This window comes from Meriones unguiculatus, chromosome 9 (genome assembly GCF_030254825.1).
Source record: "Meriones unguiculatus strain TT.TT164.6M chromosome 9, Bangor_MerUng_6.1, whole genome shotgun sequence".
Classification (NCBI taxonomy): Eukaryota; Metazoa; Chordata; class Mammalia; order Rodentia; family Muridae; genus Meriones; species Meriones unguiculatus.
In genome coordinates this window covers 20,756,181-20,770,524 of record NC_083357.1, presented here as the reverse complement: position 1 = coordinate 20,770,524, position 14,344 = coordinate 20,756,181, and positions in this window count along the sequence as shown.

Genomic DNA, 14,344 nt, shown 5'->3' with positions numbered 1-14,344 from the left:
CACCCAACAGAAACCTTTTTTAGCGGACATGGCTATGGAACACTGTAGGAAAGATGCATTTTCCTCAGAGACCCACTTTTAGGAGTAGCACTGTAGCTAAGATCCCTTAGACCCCCTTGAAGGGCTCTTTAGAGTAAAGGAGTCAGCAAGAGTTGGAAATTTGTTATATTAGAGAAAGTGACTCCTGTTAGACAAGCAGCTGCTTTATATGAAATCATAGGCAGTCTTTGCCTGATTGTCCACTTTAGCATGTTATTTTCTGTGCCTGATGGTTTCTCGTGCTCAGTCGCTTCCCCAGTACTTAATGGCCTACTGTGACAAATTTTCCCTAGTCTATGTATTTAGGACAATTCTCTGACTCCAATGCGAGAAAAAGTCTTTGGTGCTTAGGAGAATATTTTCAAGGGGGGACTGAAGTTTGTACAAACCAGAGAATATCCATCCATCAAGAAAAATTCATTTCTGGTCCTTTCCCTCCATCTCCTCCCATGACTCTCTTCCTCTTAAATTTACAACATCTTCATTAAGTATTATACTTCTACTCACCCCCCCCCCCCACACATAATGCTTTAGTCTATTTAGTGTTGTTCATTTATATGTGGGTTTGAGCCTGACACTCATATTTGATAACCTATCAGGAGTCGTGTCCTTGAAGAAGCTTGATTCTCCTTCTTTCAGCAGCCATTAATTGCTTGTAGCTCTTCATCTAATGGTCAGGCCTTGTGAAATTTTCCTTATCCAAAGTAGCATATCAGATGGTGTTGATATTATGCAGGCCTTGTTTAGGCAAAATCGCTGCTGAGATTTTACTGACCTGACAACGCAATCATGTCTAGAAGACACTCTCTTGTACCAGACATCCTCTTGCCTTCAGGTTTCCTAAAGACTCAGGTATAAGAGTAGCATTACAGATGGACTAAATGGAGCTGCGTACCCTATTGCCACTTTGTCTACATGATATGATCAGTTTTATTATTTTTTTTTCTTTTCTTTTCTTTTATTTTTTTTATCAGTTACATTTTATTAACTCTGTATCCCAGCCGTGTCCCGATCCCTCATTCCCTCCCAGTCCCTCCCTCCCTCCCTCCCTCATCTCCACCGTGCCCCTTTCCAAGTCCACTGATGGGGGGGACCTCCTCCCCATTCATCTGATCCTGTTTTATCAGGTATCTTCAGGACTGGCTGAAAGCCCTCCTCTGTGGCCTAAAAGGACTGCTCCTCCCTTCGGGGGTGGGGAGACCAAAGAGCCAGTCATCGAGTTCCTGTTAGAAATAGTCCCTGTTCCCCTCACTTTGGGAAACCAATTGGTTACTGAGCTACCACAGGCTACATCTGAGTGGAGGTTCTAGGTTATATCCATACATGGTCCTTGGTTGAATGTCAGTCTCAGAAAAGACCCTGTGCCCAGATATATTTGGTCCCTGTGGAGCTCCTATCCTTTCCCCATCAGACTAACTCCCCTTCTTTCTTATGATTCCCTGTACTCTGCCAAAGGTTTGGTCATGAGTCTTTGCTTTGAAAACACTGCTAGTTAGAGTCTTTCAGATGCGCTCAGTAGACTCCTGTCATACGTTCAATGCACATCCCGTCTGTCTTTCTAAATGAGGATTGATCATCTTACCCCATGTCCGCTCAATTGATTATCTTTTTTAGGTGTATAGATTTCATTATGTTTATCATATCTTATAGGTCTATATAAGTGAGTATATCCCATGTTTGTCTTTCTCCTTCTGGGATATTTCACTCAGAATGATCTTTTCTAGATCCCACCATTTGCCTGCAAATTTCATGATTTCGTCCTTTTTGATTGCTGAGTAGTATTCCATTGTATAAAAATACCACAATTTCTGTACCCATTCCACCGTTGATGGACATCTGGGTTGTTTCCAGGTTCTGGCTATTACAAATAGAGCTGCTATAAACATGGTTGAGCAAGTGTCCTTTTTGTGTACTTGAACAAACTTTGGGTATATACCTAGCAGTGGTATAGCTGGGTCTGGAGGAAGCACTATTCCTATTTGTCTTAGAAAGCGCCAGATAGCTTTCCAGAGTGGTTGTACCAGTTTACATTCCCACCAGCAGTGGAGCAGGGTTCCCCTTTCTCCACAACCTCTCCAGCATGTGTTATCGCTTGAGTTTTTCATCTTGGCCATTCTGATGGGTGTAAGGTGATATCTCAGGGTCGTTTTGATTTGCATTTCCCTGATGGCTAATGAGGATGAGCATTTCTTTAAGTGTTTTTCTGCCATTCGATATTCCTCTGTCGAGAATTCTCTGTTTAGCTCTGTTCCCCATTTTTTAATTGGATTACTTGGATTGCTGCTTTTCAGCTTCTTTAGTTCTTTGTATATACTGGATATTAGTCCTCTGTCAGATAAAGGGTTAGTGAAGATTCTTTCCCAATCTGTAGGCAGTCGTTTTGTTTTGATGACGGTATCCTTTGCTTTACAGAAACTTTTCAGTTTCATGAGGTCCCATTTATTGATTGTTGCTCTTAGAGCCTGTGCTGTTGGTGTTCTGTTCAGGAAGTTGTCTCCTGTGCCAATGAGTTCTAGGCTGTTCCCCACTTTTTTTTCCAATTGATTTAGGGTATCTGGTTTTATGTTGAGGTCCTTGATCCACTTTGACTTTAGTTTTGTGCAGGGTGATAAATATGGATCTATTTTCATTTTTCTGCATGTAGACATCCAGTTGGTCCAGCACCATTTGTTGAAGATGCTGTCTTTTTTCCATTGAATGGAATTGGCTTCTTTGTCGAATATCGAGTATTCATAGGTGTGTGGATTTATTTCTGGGTCTTCTATGCAGTTCCATTGATCCTCCTTTCTGTTTCTATGCCAGTACCATGCAGTTTTTATTACTGTTGCCCTGTAGTACAGCTTGAGATCAGGAATGGAGATACCTCCAGATGATCTGTTGTTGTACAGGATCGTTTTGGAGATTCTGGGTTTTTTGTTTCTCCATATGAAGCTGAGAATCTTTTTTTCAAGGTCTGGAAAGAATTGAGTTGGTATTTTGATGGGAATTGCATTGAATCTGTAGATTGCTTTTGGCAGTATGGCCATTTTCACAATGTTAATCCTACCAATCCATGAGCACGGGAGATCTTTCCATCTTCTGATATCTTCTTCGATTTCTTTCTTCAGAGACTTGAAGTTTTTCTCAAACAGGTCTTTCACTTGCTTGGTTAGGGTCACACCAAGGTACTTTATGTTATTAGTGGCTATTGTGAAGGGTGTTGTTTCCCTAATTTCTTTCTCAGCCTTTTTGTCTTTGGTATATAGGAGGGCTTATGATTTTTTTGAGTTGATTTTGTATCCTGCCACTTTGCTGAAGGTGTTTATCAGCTGAAGGAGTTCTCTGGTTGAATTTTTGGGGTCGCTCATGTATACTATCATATCATCTGCAAATAGTGACACTTTGACCTCTTCCTTTCCGATTTGTATCCCCTTGATCTCCTTTAGTTGTCTTATTGCTCTGGCTAGGACTTCAAGTACTATGTTGAAGAGATATGGGGACAATGGACAGCCTTGTCTTGTCCCTGATTTCAGTGGGATTGATTTAAGTTTCTCTCCATTGAGTTTGATGTTAGCTATAGGCTTGCTATATATTGCCTTTACTATGTTTAGGTATGTGCCTTGTATCCCTGATCTCTCCAAGACTTTAAATATGAATGGGTGTTGGACTTTGTCAAATGCTTTTTCGGCGTCTAAGGAGATGATCATGTGGTTTTTCTCCTTCAGTTTGTTTATGTAGTGGATTACATTGATGGATTTCCGTATGTTGAACCACCCTTGCATGCCTGGGATGAAGCCTACTTGGTCATGGTGGATGATATCTTTGATGTGTTCTTGGATTCGGTTTGCAAGTATTTTATTGAGTATTTTTGCGTCAATGTTCATAAGAGAGATAGGCCTAAAGTTCTCTTTTTTTGTTGGGTCTTTGTGTGGTTTAGGTATTAAGGTGACTGTGGCTTCATAGAATGAGTTTGGTAGTGTTCCTTCTGTTTCTATTTTGTGGAATAGCTTGAGGAGAATTGGAGTTAGCACTTCTTTGAAGGTCTTGTAGAATTCTGCGCTGAAGCCATCTGGTCCAGGGCTTTTTTTGGCGGGGAGACTGTTAATGACTGCTTCAATTTCCTTGGGAGATATAGGGCTATTCAGTCTTTCTACCTTATCTTGACTTAGTTTTGGTAGATGGAATCTGTCAAGAAAATTATCCATTTCATTTAGATTCTCAAATTTTGTGGCATATAGGCTTTTGTAGTATGACCTAATAATTGTTTGGATTTCCTCAATGTCTGTGGTTATGTCCCCATTTTCATTTCTGATTTTGCTGATCTGGATAGTTTCTCTCTGCTTTTTAGTTAGTTTGGCTAAGGGTTTGTCTATCTTGTTGATTTTCTCAAAGAACCAGCTTTTTGTTTCATTGATTCTTTGGATAGTTTTATTTGTTTCTAGTTGATTGATTTCAGCCCTTAGTTTGATTATTTCCAGCCGTCTGCTCCTTTTGGGTGTATCTGCTTCTTTTTGTTCTAGGGTTTTCAGTTGGGCCATTAAGTTGTTTGTATGTGATGTTACGAATTTCTTCTTGCAGGCACTTAGTGCTATAAATTTTCCTCTGAGCACTGCTTTCAGTGTGTCCCATAAATTTGGGTATGTTGTGCCTTCCTTTTCATTGAATTCTAGGAAGTCTTTAATTTCTTTCTTTATTTCTTCCTTAACCCAGCTGTCATTGAGTAGTAAGTTGTTTAGTTTCCATGTGCGTGTCGGCTTTTTGTTGTTTCTGTTGTTGTTGAGGTCGAGCTTTAGTCCATGGTGGTCAGATAGTATACAAGGGATTATTTCAATCCTTTTGTATCTGTTGAGGCTTGCTTTGTGGCCCACTATATGGTCTATTTTGGAAAAGGTTCCATGGGGTGCTGAAAAGAAGGTGTACTCTTTTGAGTTTGGGTGAAATGATCTGTAGACGTCTATTAGGTCCATTTGATTTAGGGATTCTGTGAGTGCTTTTATTTCCCTATTTGGTGTCTGTCTAGTTGATCTGTCCCTTGGTGAGAGTGGAGTGTTGAAGTCTCCCACTATTAAGGTATTAGGATCAATGTATGATTTAAGCTTTAATAATGTTTCATTTACGAATGTCGGTGCTCTTGTATTTGGGGCATAGATATTCAAGATTGTGATGTCCTCTTGGTGGATTTTTCCTTTGATGAGAATATAGTGGCCCTCCTTATCTTTTTTGATTAACTTGGGTTAAAAGTCTATTTTATTAGATATTAGGATGTCTACTCCAGCTTGTTTTCTGGAACCGTTTGCTTGAAAAACAGTTTTCCAGCCCTTTACTCTGAGGTAGTGTTTGTCTTTGTTGCATAGGTGTGTTTCTTGGATGCAACAGAATGTTGGATCCTGTTTCCTTAACCATTCTGTTAGCCTGTGTCTTTTTATTGGTGAGTTGAGTCCATTGATATTGATAGATAATAGTGACCAATGCATGTTAGTTCCTTTTGTAATGGAGTCGATGATCTAACCCTGATTCATTGCTTGTTTTCTTTTCATTTTTGTTGGGACATTATCTGTATGCCCTGTTTTCTTGGGTGAATTTGTTTTCATTGGATTGGAGTTTTCCTTCTAGTATCTTCTGTAGGGATGGTTTGCTGTGTAGATATTGTATAAATTTAGTTTTGTCATGGAATATTTTGTTTTCTCCATCTATGTTGATTGAAAGCTTTGCAGGGTATAGTAGTCTGGGTTGACATTTGTGATCTCTTAGAGTCTCCATGATACTTGCCCAGGCCCTTCTGGCTTTCATAGTTTCTGATGAGAAGTCCGGCGTGATTCTGATAGGTCTACCTTCATATGTTACTTGGCCTTTTTCCCTTGCTGTTTTTAATATCTTTTCTTTGTTCTGTAGATTTAGTGTTTTGACTATGATGTGACGTGATGTGTTTCTTTTCTGGTCTAGTCTATTTGGAGTTCTGTAGGCCTCTTGTATATTTATGGACATCTCTTTCTTTAAGTTGGGAAAATTTTCTTCTATGATTTTCTTGAAAATATCTTCTGGACCTTGGAGTCTGGAGTCTTCTTTTTCGTGAATTCCTATTATTCTTAGATTTTGTCTTTTCATAGCATCCTTGATTTCTTGGATATTTTGTGATTGGAACTTTTCTGATTTTACTTTTTCTTTGAGAGAAGTATCAATTTCTGCAAGTGTGTCTTCAGCTCCAGAGATTCTCTCTTCCATCTCTTGTATTCTGTTGGTGATGCTTACTTTTGTGGTTCCTGATCTTTTCTCCAAGTTCTCCAGCTCAAGGGTTTTCTCATTTTGTGTTTTCTTTATTGAGTCTAATTCTGTTTTCATGCCTTGCACCATTTCTTTCATGTGTTTGAATTTGGATTCCTGTCTCTCTACGATGGCCTCTATTTCTTTTTTCATTTCCTTCTTATATGCCACTAATTTTTCCTCTACTTGTGTATCTATTTGTTTGGCTATGTTTGCCTGTGTTTCTTTAAGGATATTGTCTATTTCTTATTTCTTTGCCTCCAATTGACTGGCCATCTCTTTGAAAGACTTGTTCATTTCCTCCTTATGAGCCTCAAATAATTGGGCAAGCATGGCTTTAAAATCATTTTCCTGTGCTTCTGCTGAATTGGTGTATCCATCGATTTTGGGGTTTGCTGGTGAAGTCATGATGTCCTGATTTATGTTGGAAGTGTTCTTTCGTCTACCTCTGGCCATTGGCTTATCTGAAACCTTCCCTGTTTGTTTTTGGATTCTGCAGATCAGACTGGTGCTGTCTCTCTCTGGTATCTGGAGAGTTCTTCAGGAAGCTGAGCACTCTCAGCGTGTGCTGAGGACTAGCTGTACCTGTGGGAGGAAAGTACGCAGGTGCAAACGGGGCAAATACAAGCGTGTGTGTGCGCACGCGTGCGCGTGTGTGTCTGTGTGTGTAAGTGTGTGTGGATGAGTTTCTCGAGGGACAGAGTGATGGCTAATGTTGAACCCTTGAGTGTGTGGGAGGGGCTCTGTACTGTATATGTCGCAGGCGCTAATGATGATCGCAGCGCAATTTCTGGTATTAACTGTCTTAGCTCCTCAATCAGGCCCACAGGGCAGGAACTTCAATGTCCCTAGTGCCCCTCTGTTTCCCAAAGTGGGTATGTGGGTGTGAGGGGGGTTCGATGCCTGGCTTCTGATTTAGAAGGACCCAGGATCTGGGGAACTGCAGATTCTCAAGGGTGCACTCACTTACAGGCAGGTCTCTTGGCCGAGATCGTGGTATCCGGGGCTCTCTGCTCTCTGGTTTGGCCCTGCTTCTTTGATGTGTTCCGCCAGTTCTGTGCTGCTGTCACTGCCAGGTTCTGAGGTCTTGCTGCTGCTGGAGATTTCAGGGTGGTCACTTCAGCAGGGATGGGGTAATCAGGCTCTCTGTTCTCTGGTTTGGCCCTGGTTAGTCTTAAACTGGAGGGCTGTGGTGCCCCGCCAGTTCAGTGCTGCTCCGTCGTCAAGTCCTGCTGTAACTGGAGACTGGCTTGCTAGTCCCAATGCTTTCTGGGAAGTCCTGGGATCTCTTCGTTGTGCTCTCCAAGTTTGGGAGGCTCAGTGCCTGGTGTGTCCAGGTTGTATGATGTTTCTGCCTGGTTTCGGTGAGTATATAGCGTATTCTCTGTCACTGTGGGATTGGGCGGGCCGTACCGTCAGTGATGGCGATCCTGCTGAGCTAGTATGGTGTCTAGCAGATTCGCGCCCTGGGAGGATGGTGCAGCCGCTGCGCGAATCTGGGACTCCGGGGTACGTACTGCTGGCTTTTGTCTGCCGCTAAAGTGGTTGGGGCTCCGTCTCAGCGGTTGTATACCCCAGGCAGTTAGGTCTGAGCTGAGAAAGAGGAGTCCGCTGTGCCGCTGTGCCGAGGAGGAAGGAGGTCTGGGGGAAGGGAGTGCAGCAAGAACAAAGGATCTTTTCTCTCCCTCCCCAAGCAAGTCTCCGGGTGACCGGAGGCCAAAGTTTTCACCTCCTGCGATGTTCTCTGGTGTTCAGAAAGCCTCGCTGTGGTTTTCCTGGGTTGGGGGTCCTTCCATTCTCCAACTCAGAAGATCAGGTATCCCACTGCTCAGAAACTGTGTGTGCTAGTCGCCATCTTGGCTCCGCCCCTGATATGATCAGTTTTAAATCTCTGTAATAAGGATAAGTATTTAGAGTGCAGTTAAGAATATTGCTGGTTTAGCAAAATGACAGTAGCATGTTCTCTGCTGGAGTCTATAAACTTTCTGGCCATCTAGATGGCTAGACTTATAATATGAGGTATAAATGCCATCCTATTGAGCAAGCTTTAAGTCTAAGTAGACAGCTGTTGGCTTTCCCCAAGATAAAATACCACTCTTGCAATATTGGAAATAATTTTCTGGGCAGGTCATGGGTAAGTTGCTTTCTACTACCTTTCTCAGTTTTCCAACAATCGACAGATGGGACATCATAACATGAACAGGTTTCTATAATGCTAAGGAAACAACTGGGGCTATTGGATGTGAAGGGAAAAATGGGCTCATTGTTTATACATCACTCCATCAAAGCATTTTGTCATAAAGCCTCAATAAAGATCTCTCCCCTAAGGGAAAATGCACAAGACTCTAATGCTCTAAAAGTACTCTTTCTCTTAGGAAACCCTGTCTTCCAGAAGATTGCATTTACAACATGTTGTGCAGGCAAGTTCTGAGCATTACACTGTGCTGTTTTCATCATTTGTTTCTGTCTAGCCCCAGAAACAAATGTTAACTCAGCATAACCGTTTGCATTATCTTTTACAAAACTATATTGTGTATTTTCACAAGAAAAGAAATGCAGTTAACAAATCATTGCTACAGATATAATTCATTTGCCATCAAATTACATGCCATGTATATACACTGGCCCTTTAGGTTGTGCAAAGAATCATTTATCAGGAGCCAGTAGGGGTCTATGAAGAAGCAAAAATGTGGGCTGTTGGGGAATGTATGTGGAATCAAGAGAATGTAAATTGACCTAATTAAAATTTCTTTGAGTTCCTTCCTTAGATGACTATCTTTTTTTCTTTGCTTCATCACCTATGAAAGGAATTTGACATGTATCTAAGCTTAAGATGTTCTCTGGGGACCAAACCAAGGAACTTTATGCTAGAAAATTTATATTGGAAACAGCATTTTAGAGGTGTCTCGAGCATTAACTTTATTGCAGAATTATAGAATCTAGTAAAAAACACTAACATGAAATTGTCCCAAGCAAAGCACTTTTCCTCAGGCCTTTGAATTTTCTGACTGAGCACGTAATGGTTGGATTTTATTATTACTTTAACTCTTCCCAGAAAACTGCATGGAATCTAGAATCTATGAGGAAAAAACTGTTAGGACGAGCGCACCAATGTGGAGGTTACACGCGGGTTCACAGATCACACCACGAGATCGGATCCACGTGGGAGGTTAATTAGGAGAAGGGGTTGCAGAGAGAGGGAGAGAGAAAGGAAGAGTAAGAGAGTGGGGGGAGGGCTCCTGTTCTCTTATAGGGTGATCCAGGGCATGTGCAGGTAGTTCCAGGTGGTCAGCAGGTGGTCTGGGTGTCTTCACAAATGCCTGATAACTGGCCTGTCAGGTCCCTTGGGGCTGCCTGTAGAAGTGCCTGCTTACTGATCCCAACATTCCTCCCTTTTTCTATAATTAAAAATAGGGAGCTTGGGCTGCTTTTTATTTATTTATTTATTTATTTATTTATTTATTTATTTTCTATAATTTTATTTTTCTCATTAGTTACATTTTGTTAATTCTGTTTCCCAGCTGTATCCCTCATTCCCTCCCCAATCCCACCTTCCCTCCCTCTTTCATATCCTCCCTGCCCCTTTCCAAGTCCACTAATAGGGGAGGACCTCCTCCCCTTTCATATGACTCCCTTTATCAGGTATTTTCAGGACTGGCTGCAAAGTCCTCCTCTGTGGCCTAACAGTACTGCTCCTCCCTTGGGAGGTGGGGAGGTCAAAGAGCCAGTCTTTGAGTTCCTGTTAGAAATAGTCCTTGTTCCCCTTACTATGGGAAACCAATTGATTACTGAGCTATCACGGGTCACATCCGAGCAGAGGTTCTAGGTTTTATCCTCTCATGGACTTTGGTTGAGTGTCCATCTCAGAAAAAACCCTGTGCCCAGATACGTTTGGCCCTTGTGGAGCTCCTATCCTTTCCACATCAAACTCCCCTTCTTTCATATGATTTCCTGCACTCTGCCAAAGGTTTGGTTGTGAGTCTTAGTATCTATTTTGGAGCACTGCTAGGTAGAGTCTTTAAGATGCTTTCTGCGGTAGACTCCTGTCTTATGTTCAATGCATATCCCATTTGTCTTTCTAAATGAGGATAGATCATCATACCCCGTGTCTGCTTTCTTGATTATCTTCTTTAGGTGTATAGATTTCATTATGTTTATCCTATCTTTTAGGTCTATATAAGTGAGTATATTCCATGTTTGTCTTTCTCCTTCTGGGATACTTCACTCAGAATGATCTTTTCTAGATCCCACCATTTGCCTGGAAATTTCATGATTTCCTCCTTTTTGATGGCTGAATAGTATTCCATTGTGTAAAAATACCACAATTTCTGTATCCATTCCTCCGTTGATAGACATCTGGGTTGTTTCCAGGTTCTGGCTATTACAAATAAAGCTGCTACAAACATGGTTGAGCAAGTATCCCTTTTGTGTACTTGAGCAAATTTTGGGTATATGCCTAGCAGTGGTATAGCTGGGTCTTGAGGAAGCGCTTTTCCTAATTGTCTGAGAAAGCACCAGATTGACTTCCAAAGTGGTTGTACCAGTTTACATTCCCACCAGCAATGGAGAAGGGTTCCCCTTTCTCCACAACCTCTCCAACATGTGTTGTCATTTGTGTTTTTCATCTTGGCCATTATGATGGGTGTAAGGTGAAATCTTAGGGTTGTTTTGATTTGCATTTCCCTAATGGCTAATGACATTGAGCATTTCTTTAAGTGTTTCTTTGTTGGGCTGCCTTTTATAAGGTAAGTTAAAGTATATAAATTTAGGCTCATTGGAAGCAGCTCTTGGTTGTCATGCAAGAGGTTAAGAGAGAAGAGTTATAGCAACAAATGGTCAGGTTGCAAGAGAAGTCTCTGCTCTGGAAAACTCAGGGTAGAGGGTTTAGGGTAGAGGGTTGTCAACAGAGAGAGTTTCCAGCCATGCAAGGCAGCCAGTAGGGACACGGGAACACTGGGAGAACCTGGAGCCGCTTGTCCTGGTTCTGAATCACACCACCTCAGCCTTTTGTTAAAAACAAGTGAATAACAGGCATAGATTCTCTTCTGGCTATTTCCTGCTGACACTGGGGGTGCTGTAGGGTGGTCAAAAGGCTGAAGTGTTGGCCAACTCCAGGAAGAATAGGCTGCTTTGAAGCTTTCCCAGGTCTGTGAGAGCACCCATGGCTGGGAGGGAAAGTGCAGGTCCAGCTTGTTGGAAGTCTGTAAGGTCAGAGCTGAACACCTGTAGCTTCTTGGAAGTCCGTGAGGTCAGAGCTGAATACCTGTAGCTGCTTTGGCACTGTTGTGGCTATAGGAAACATTTGTCTGGCAGGACACTGAAACACATATATAGGCAAAAGATAAAGTTGAGTATAGAGAAAATCCTGTAGGTATACATTGAAAGGTTTGGATTGATGAGGCTTGTACATGGGAACCTCTGTCTACCTGGAGGGACCTTTATTTACCCAGTCACTGGCAATATTTAAAGAAGGCTTTGTTTTCCATTTGTCATCAAGGTGAGGTTTGGCTATAGAAGCATGTAAACTTAGAGGCCCTGGTGCCAGCTGGCACTAGGTGTAGAAACCTAAAATTCTCCAGCCTGTCTGGAGGGACGGGCATCTGGGCGTCTCCCATTGGGGGCAGAGAAGTAGAGGAACCGTGTTGGAGAGGGGACCTTCCCACGAGCGAGCAAGTGCATGTGGGAGTGAGGGGGGAAGGAACCCATAAAGGGGGTATACCGACCAAGGGAGAGTGTGGCCCTAAAGTGAAAGTCAACAGAGGGTCAAACCTAGACAATTAAGGCTACGGCTGAGGGGGGCATCCCTCTGTCTCAAAAGATAGTAGGAAGTTGCCAGAGCTCTATGGTCAAGCTTCCCCTACGAAGAGAGGTGTGTATGCCGAGAAAAATGGAGTGAACTCACCAATCTAGCCAGTGGTTGTATGCAGTAAACAGTAGTCTGGTAGCCAGGAAAGGAAGTCCCAAAACCAGGGAAAGGGGAGGAGTCCCACCTTTTGAGATGGGCAATAAATATAGTACATATCTGGAGTCTAGTTGTCCTGAGAGGTAGATTTAGGTGGACTTTCTGTAGCTAACAAGAATTACTTTTAAGTTTTAAGAAGGAGATTAAACTTTAGACATGTTAGTATTACAATTGTACTGTGCATTGAGTAAAAGGCAGTAGACATACATATGTGTTAACGGCATACGTATTTTTTAAGGTGAGCTCTGAAAAGGCAAAAGCCTTTTATGAAGTAAAGAGAAACTCAATTGATCTTAACTCTAGTATAAGTATAGACATTATGGAGGCTTACAATCTTGAGATTAGGACCATAATAGTGGCATAGTGGTATAGTGGAATGTTTTTGTATTAGAGTTAGATTAATAAATTAGAGTCCTACTGATAAAGGTCAAAACTCTGGACAGTCAATACAACAGTAGCAGAACAACAGGAAGAAATATTAAGCCTTTTTACCTATTTAAGATACCTTAAATCACCTTAGATCTTGTAACCTTTATAACTTGCATTTACCAACCTTAAAACATTTTTGAGACCCTCAAACATTTATAAGTTGTATTACCAACCTTAAGACACATTTTTAGACTCTCATATATGTATAACTTACGTTTGCCAACCTTAAGGCACTTTTTAAGAGTCTCAAATATGTGTAACTTGTATTTTTATAACCTAAACTCCTGTTATCCTTAGACTCTACATAAGTTATATATATTTTATCTAGTGATATATCTTAAACTGATTAGTGAGCTAACAGTGGATCTAATTGTCTGCTCTTTAGCTGCAAAGCTACCAAAGCATAGCCGTCAAGGTGATCAGAGACCTGAGAAGAATAAGTTATGAGCTAAATAAATATACTGATCTATGTAACAATCAAAATGACAGAGATGACTAGTTAGTCTATCACCTAGGCAGTGTCCCTGGCTCCTGGGGTCTCATAACATCATGAGCAGAGGTGGTCCAGCTAGGCACAGAAGATGAGACTGTTTCTGTGGAGAAAGAAACGAGAGAATGGCCTCACCTCACCTTTAGCAACATGAAACATTGACTCTCCTGGTGTGCACAGTTTTGTCCATAGTTTAGGCTGGGCCTTAGCAGTGGGCCAGTTGAGACAGTATTGTCCAGTGGTTAGCATACCACAATCCAGAGTCGAAGTCATCTGTTGTGAAAAGCTTAAGATAGCCTGAATATAACTCCATTTTGAAATAAAGATCTTGAATGGGAACTAAATTCAGGTACCAGGAAATATCACAAAATGTACACCTGGCAGAAAACAAAGTTAACTCTCCTAGCAAGAGCCTCCAGGAAATATAACAGAATAAATGCTTCATAGGAAATAGAGACAAACTTCCTGGCAATAATCAATGGGAACTGGTTGAGAATCAGGTGGGAAAATTCTCCCCAATGTTTCAGATATGGTTTAGAAAAATAGCCATTGTGATTATATGCCTTAGCCATTGTGATTATGTACCTCAGAAAAGGTCATCCTGCCCTGCTAAACTTCACCCAATTCTGTAACGCCAAGGCTTGTGCCCCCCTGCTTGTTGCCATGGAAACCCGCTGCTCACAGACTTTAGGTTTAAAAATTCTGTTCACTCAGAACTCGAGGTCCCACTTCTCTACTGCTGCGCCAGTGAGACTTGGGTCCCGAGTTCGATCGCTCTTGTAATAAAGCTCTCTTGCAATTGCATCGAGTCGTCTCCTGGAGGTCTCTGAGGGTCCCGTGAACCTGGTATAAGAGTCATTGTGCTCAACTCTTCTCGGAGACCTTGGGGAGCTACTGTCAGGACTTTGGGACTTTCTGTCACAATAAGCTTACACATGTTAAAATGCCATATTCATCAGATCTCTGACAAGCTTGAGGGTTAGCATGTCTGAGTTACTTTGTTTTTATTATCTGCTCTAAACTGTGTCCAATAAAATAGAATGTTATCTAGAACCATATTTTAAGTAGATTTATAAAGGCAACTTTAGTTACCCATCCTAGGCTTAACCTTAAACCTAAACAAAGAGACTAGGTAAGGCTCAACTGTAGTACTTAGCATGACTTTAAATCTGCTCTTTCTGAAA